The following is a 7500-nucleotide window of genomic DNA, read 5'->3' on the forward strand; positions in this document are numbered from 1 at the left end:
GAGAGAGAGAGAGAGTTCCTTTTTTAGACCACCACCTCGTTTGAGTCTCCTAAAAGCCGCGTTTCTGTGGATGAGAGAACGGTGAACAGTGTTGGAATAGACTCAAGAGTGGAGTCTCGTGCAGGTGTGTGGCAGAGCAGGTGTGGAGAAAATGAGGTAAGACAAAACTCCCCCGTGGAAAAAGGAAAACATAACCGCGAATTGTACAGGAAAATGAGGAGGAAAATGAGCACAGACCCTCGACTGGAAAAAAAAAAAGAGGAAAGAGGAAAAAAGACTAAAGGAACGCGAGGGAAAAATGGGAGGCAATAAAGTGAACGATACGAAGTAAAGAGGAAAGGGAAAAAAATAAGAGGAGGAAAAGTTGGAGAGGGAAAAAACTGGGAAAAAACTGAAAACTAGATAGGAGAAGCAGGCAAAAATAGGATTACTTTGAAAAGGGTAGAGAGAGAGAGAGAGAGAGAGAGAGAGAGAGAGAGAGAGAGAGAGAGAGAGAGAGAGAGAGAGAGAGAGAGAGAGAGAGAGAGAGAGAGAGAGAGAGAGAGACGACGTAAAAACAGAAATAGTACATTAAATTAAAATGGATTCAGACAAAAAAGACATGGAAACAGTAGAAGGAAAAAAGGAAAAAAAAAAAAGGAATGAGAGAGAGAGAGAGAAGGAAAAACACAAAATAAAATAAAAGATAGCTAGAGAAAGATTGACAGGCTTACGGAGAGAGAGAGAAAGCAAAAGGGGAGAGATGAAAAAGGCCAGGGAGAGAGAGAGAGAGAGAGAGAGAGAGAGAGAAGGGAAGAAATGAATAACAAGTCAAGAAAGAGATTTGTATAATCCTTTTAATCGTTACATTTACATTTTTTTACTTAGTCATCTGCTAGAATATATTTTAAGGATTGCTGAAACGTATTCCCATCACGTACGGTTCCAGGCAGTTTGTTGTGACGACCTGACAAGTTTGAACAAGGAGGGAAGGGAGGAGAGCGGAGGGTGGAAGAAACAGCATAGCGTGGAAGATTGAAAGGACAATGTAAGATGCAAGCAGAGACTAAGACAAAGAAGATAAGGAAGACAGGGAAGGAATGATGGAAGTGGATGAGAAATGGAGGATTAGATGTATAGGGAAGAGGGAAGGGGTGAAAAGGATGGAATAAATGGGGTTAGACAAAAAAAGAAGGGAAGGAATAAGGAACAGTAAAGGAAAGAGGAAAGAGAAGAGGGAAACTGGGAAGAATAACTGAAAGAATGAAGAGGAAAGAAAAGAAGAAAGGAAGAAAAGAAGTAGAGAGAGAGAGAGAGAGAGAGAGAGAGAGAGAGAGAGAGAGAGAGAGAGAGAGAGAGAGAGAGAGAGAGAGAGAGAGAGAGAGAGAAAGCAGTGTTGAGTTATAGAGCAACTTTGTTTTGATATATATCAGGTTTGTCCCCCCACCCTTCCTTCCTCCCTCTCTCTCTCTCTCTCTCTCTCTCTCTCTGATGGTTCAGCTAGGCAAAACTTTTCTCCTTACGCCCTCCGCTTCTTCCCAAATATCGTATCGGGACCAAAGCTTCCAATAATATTTAATGAGTTACAAGGTTCCAATTTTAGTCCAGAACAAAAAAGGAACAATTGGGAAAAAAACAACATCAGGTAACGATAAATTCCCTTTCCTGCGTATTAACAAGAGACAATTGAATTTCCAGCCAATACTGAGCTATTAAAAAAACAACGAGTAAAATATTAGAAGGCATTGTGTATTGTGTGAATGGTGAGGGTGATGGTAATGGTAAATTTTGATGGTGAGAAAGTTTGAGGTTCATGGAGGATTTAAGGAAGGTGAGATATGGTGAAATAGGGATTGGTGCTTTGTGAGGTGATGGTGATGGTGATGGTGATGGTGATGGTGATGCTAAATTTGGTGGGAAAAATAATTTGAAAGTAAGGATTAAGCAGAGATAATGATGGTGAGAGTGTAAAATAGTGAAAAATGGTGAGAAACGAGAAAAATGGTGAAAAATATGTCTGGTGTTGTACTTATAGTGAAGATGACGGATGAAAGTGAGCGTTGATAGTGAAAGAGAGTTGAGAAAGTGAATTATTAGTAAAAATCTGGTGGTAAAAGATGTTAAGGGAGACATGAAAAAAATACAAGTAATCTAATGAAAATGATAGTGAAAATGAGTGAGGATGAACGACAAGTCAAGGTGAGAGCAAGAAGAGTGAACTGCAGTAGAGAACATGACGAAAGTGAAAAGGAGAGTTAAATAAGAGTAATGAGAGTGATTAAGGAACATGACAAAAGCAACCAGAAATTGAATATGGGTTAAGCTAGGTTATTTGAGGATAAAAAAAAAATAGTGAAGATGAACGATATTTGAAGGTGAGAGTAGTGAAAATGAATAGAGAACATTGGAGAAGATAAAAAAGGAATGTTAAGTCAATGTAGAAGTTAAACATGACAAGGAATGAGAAGTGAGAGAGAACAAGAGAGGAAGAGAAATTGAAATAGTGAAACGAGGCTGGATGGAACCGTAGAGTTATAGAAATATTGGGACACTGAGGTTATGTGGAAACTCTCCCTCTCTCTCTCTCTCTCTCTCTCTCTCTCTCTCTCTCTCTCTCTCTCTCTCTCTCTCTCTCTCTCTCTCTCTCTTCCTCTCTCCCTCTCCCTCTCTTTCTCTCTAATAAGACGGTACCAACAAAAACACGTACATGGAGGGACTTCTTAAGCAGGCGATGTGTGTTTGAAAGAGGCAAGAGGAATGTTAACAAGGAGAAGCTACCGAGAGGGACTTTAATAACCCCACACTACCGGAAAAATGTTATCTTATGGCGACACGTGACCACACACACACACACACACACACACACACACACACACACACACACACACACACATATACACAGGCACACCCACACACTTACAGACACACACGCATACAATCTACCGTCAATTAGACACATACCAGCCACTAAGACGCTTCACTGTAGAAAGAAAGAGAAAGAAAGAAAGGTAAATAAACTACTATTACTAATATTGCGTGTGATTTTCTTCATTTCTCAACCCTTCACTCCTTCGACTCGTCACCCACCTCGCCCCAGCTACTCCGTCCCCCACCCCCAGTCCAACCCAGCTCTGCCCTAGTTCCTCGTTCTGCCCCGCCCCACCCAGCCCCACCCTAGCCAGGCTGCCCGACTCCTGTAGTTAACAATAAGGCTTTGTTGGGTAAAGCTTCGCCACCAACCAACCCGCCTGCTACGCTTCCTGACGGTGGCTGCGGGGACTGTGACGCAACCACCACCACTACCACCACCGCTACTACTACTACTACCACCATCACCACTACCATCGCCTTCGCCACCATTACTATCACTGTAACCATAATTTCCGCCATTAGTAGCCGATGTAGCAAACTTATATAAATGTTACTATTACTGCTACTGGTGATACTACTGTTACTATCACTACTACCACCAATACTACTACAATTATCGACTCTTGTAGCAGATTTATAGCAAACACGACTGCTACTACTGCTACTACTTCTACTACTACTACTACTACTACTACTACTACTACTACTATTACTACTACTACTACTATTACTACTACTACTACTATTACTACTACTACTACTACTATTACTACTGTCATCGTTACTACTGTGAATATTGACGTGAAAGAGCGAGACAGAGAGAGAGAGAGAGAGAGAGAGAGAGAGAGAGAGAGAGAGAGAGAGAGAGAGAGAGAGAGAGAGAGAGAGAGCACTCAATAGAAGGTACAAAAAAAAAACCTTTCCTTACTATAAAGAAAACGAGGTCAAGGTTCTCGTGTTATTTTTAATCCATACATTCTCTCTCTCTCTCTCTCTCTCTCTCTCTCTCTCTCTCTCTCTCTCTCTCTCTCTCTCTCTCTCTCTCTCTCTCTCTACAAACAGCACTCTTACAAAACACACACCTACACCAACCTCCCTCTCTCTCTCTCTCTCTCTCTCTCCTCTCCACTACACACCTACACACATACACACAAACCACACCTGTAATTAACGGACCAGCACACCTGTCTAAAGTAAACAAATGACGTAATACCGGCGAATGCATTAGACAACATCCATATTTTTCATCAGCTGATCAACACAGGTGAGGGAGGGGAGGCCGGTTACCTGCATTAGACTCATTAAGGTTATTCAGGTGCTAATGACGGTGCTAATAGTACGCCCAGGTGTTGAGCAGTGAGTGGAAGGTTGAATGGAAGGTTAGGGGAAAGTTGAAAGATGAAGGTTGCATGGATGGGATAGTGAAAAGGAGGAAGGTAGGATGGAGCTGAGAGTGGAAGAGGAAGGGAAGGAAGGGAAGAAGTGAGTGTAGAAAGTGAGGATGGGAAAGAAAGGAAAGGAAGTTACTGCGAAGTGAGGAGAGTGAAAGAGAAGGAGGGGAAGGAAGTCAGAGAGTGGACAGAGTAGACTAAAGTGCAGAGAGGGAGGAAGGAGGAAAAGGAAAGACGATAAAAGACTAGAAATACAGAGATAGAAGGGGAAGGGAGAGAGAAAGTCAACAGGATGAGAGAAATCATGACACAAAGGAAATTCATGAGGGTTCCTGTTTAGTTCTGACAGGCATGATGACCCGACAAAGCCCAATTCAACCTGGTTCAAAGCACACCTCAAAAAGTCAGACCAGAATCCGTGATAAGTCCTAAATTCAGAGGTATTTCCTACACATTTCAAGCCCAAAGCCCAATTGAAAGCTCAGTAATGTTCATTCAAAAGCCAGCTACAAATTTTAAAGAGTCCATTTGAAAATTCAGCTTAACACAGGCAGTTTCAAGTGTTCAGTTCGAAAGACAAAAAAAAAAACGGAGTCAATTTTAAAAGGACAGTTTAAAAGGTGACCATAAAAACTACTCTGAATAAAAAAAAATCAATCAAAAACCCCAAAAAACCCGGTCAGTTTCAAAACCCAATTCTAAAAATCACAAAACTCATTCTAAATTTCGAGAACCCATTGCAAAAAAGCACTAAAAATTTCTACACAAACCCCCAACACACTCAACCTTAAACAATGCAGAGAAACAATCTAAAATCCATAAAAAAACGAACTAAAATCTGAGCAAGCAGGGCCAGAATCGTAAACGGACGAAGGTCAATACAGGCAAGGTCCAAACGCCAAGTCATCGCCTTCAAGTCAAGCCCACAGTGCAGGTCCATCCGAGTCCAGTCAGTCAGCACACGTCTGAGTCCCTTCACGGGTGAGGTGACGCCTGAACTGAGCCGCTGAAGGGCCGGACAGACCAGGCCGTGTTGCACCTCACTTGTCCCTCACTCCAGCTCATCTCCTACTCGCTCTTGTTCACTCTATAATGTTTTCTGTCTTTGAAAATACACCTGTTATTATTATTATTTTCCTTAGCTAAGTGTGGTGTAGGTGTGGTTTTGGTTCCTCTCCTGTCCTTTATTCCAGCTTACCTTCTGTTCGTTCTTGTTCGCTGTTATGCTTTAAACCTCCTTAAATTTACACCTGTGATTTTTCTGCTTCGACTAGTATAGCTGTGTCGTGGTATGTAGGTGTAGCGGGTGGATTATGTAGATTAGGCAGGATTGTAAAGGTTAACTAAAAAAACAATAGATATTTTGGTTCTTCTATGTGTTTTGGGGAGTTTAAAATTCTAGGACGAGAGGGGAGGAGAGAAGAGAGGGGAGGATAGGAGAAAAGTGAGGAGAGAGGAGCGAGAAGCAGAGACAGATACACAAACAGGCAAGCAGAACGCACACAAACACACACACACACACACACACACACACACACATAGGCAGACAGACAGAAGGCACCCTCCCAAACAGAGAAAAACAAAAGCACAAAAAATGAAACAGAGAGAGAAAAGAGTCGAAATTCAACACAGGAGTGAGAGAAAAGAAAGAGTTGGAGGTGGTACAGGAAATAGTGTGTTAGTGTATCTGTGTGCAGGGGAACGCGGGCGCATAAATAGTGTGTTTGTGATGTTATAAGAGGCAGTAGTGGCTTGTTAATGTAGAAGAATATAAAAGCTGTAAGAAGCCATCAGGCCAACACGTAACAGTCCTTGTACAAAAAAAGTATCTAGAATTAGCAGTTATCAGTAAAGTGTATAAGTAGTAAAAGCTGTGAGTGTAAGAGCGTGTGAGTGTGTATGGATTTAGAAGTGCGTGGGTGAGGCAGGAGAGATATGGACCTGAGTGCAGCAAAAAGCGAGGCGTGTCGGGGGCGTGTGAGATAAGTGGCGTGTGTGAATCGTATGCTAGAGTGTTGGGCTGCGACAGAGTACAAGGTCAGGCTGATTTCACCCTGCCAGTGGGAAAGTTAGGGTGTGTTAAGATTGAAGGGTGCGTGACTGAGGCAGGAACCGGCAGCTCACGTGTTGATGAGGTACACAGGTAGCAACGAGTAATAAGCAGGTAATATTTCACCTGCACACCGCCTTCACTATACACGAGTTATTTTTCTTTGTAATGTGCCGCAGGTAAGGCAGAGGAGGGACTGGTAGGGCAGGGGGCTGGCGGGGCAGGGGGCTGGTGGGGAGGGAGATCGATACATGGGGAACCTTGCCACATACTTACACCAAAACGAGGATTTTATTTATTCATTTATTTACTTATTTATTATGTGGGAGGTTTTTGTCAAGGGCAACAAAAAAAAAAAAACGGTAAAAAAAAGGAGCATTGAAGGAAATTGTTCAAAAGGAATATTCAGGATTATGAGAATTACAAAAATGAAAGAGAACCGGAATAAAAAAAAGGAGTAAACGAGAAAAATGACGAAAACAGAATAAAAAGAGAATAAAACACTCATACACAACAAACAAAGTGAAAAGAGAGCTAAAATACAAAAATAAAAGAAAAAAAGAAAAAGAAAAAAAGGAAACAGCAAATAAAACGAAATAAAATAAACGCAACATTAACTTACACATTTTTCACTCACTTTTCGAACATTCAGACCTTGTGCTTATGACTTCATGTCCTCGTAGGGAAGATGTCAGTGATTACCTTAGCTTTTTTACTTTTCCTGTACCAGTGAGCGAGGTAAGTGTAAAATATCCTCACACACACACAGAGAGAGAGAGAGAGAGAGAGAGAGAGAGAGAGAGAGAGAGAGAGAGAGAGAGAGAGAGAGAGAGAGAGAGAGAGAGAGCCTGGCTATTCGGAATAAAGGGTGTCAATAAAGAAAATAAATATAAAAAGAGGGAGAGATAGAGTAGAGTAGACTAGAGAGAGAGAGAGAGAGAGAGAGAGAGAGAGAGAGAGAGAGAGAGAGAGAGAGAGAGAGAGAGAGAGAGAGAGAGAGAGGACAGAGTGAACCGTGTTAAACTTTTCACTTTCCCTCCCTCGCTCTCTCTCTCTCTCTCTCTCTCTCTCTCTCTCTCTCTCTCTCTCTCTCTCTCTCTCTCTCTCTCTCTCTCTTTCACTAAGAGACGATGTTTACCTGTGTTAATTATTTACACTCACCTGTAGAGATAAGAAACGCCTTCACGCGCGTGCACACACAAGAGAGAG

Source organism: Scylla paramamosain, chromosome 38, assembly GCF_035594125.1.
Source record: "Scylla paramamosain isolate STU-SP2022 chromosome 38, ASM3559412v1, whole genome shotgun sequence".
In the NCBI taxonomy this organism is placed as follows: domain Eukaryota; kingdom Metazoa; phylum Arthropoda; class Malacostraca; order Decapoda; family Portunidae; genus Scylla; species Scylla paramamosain.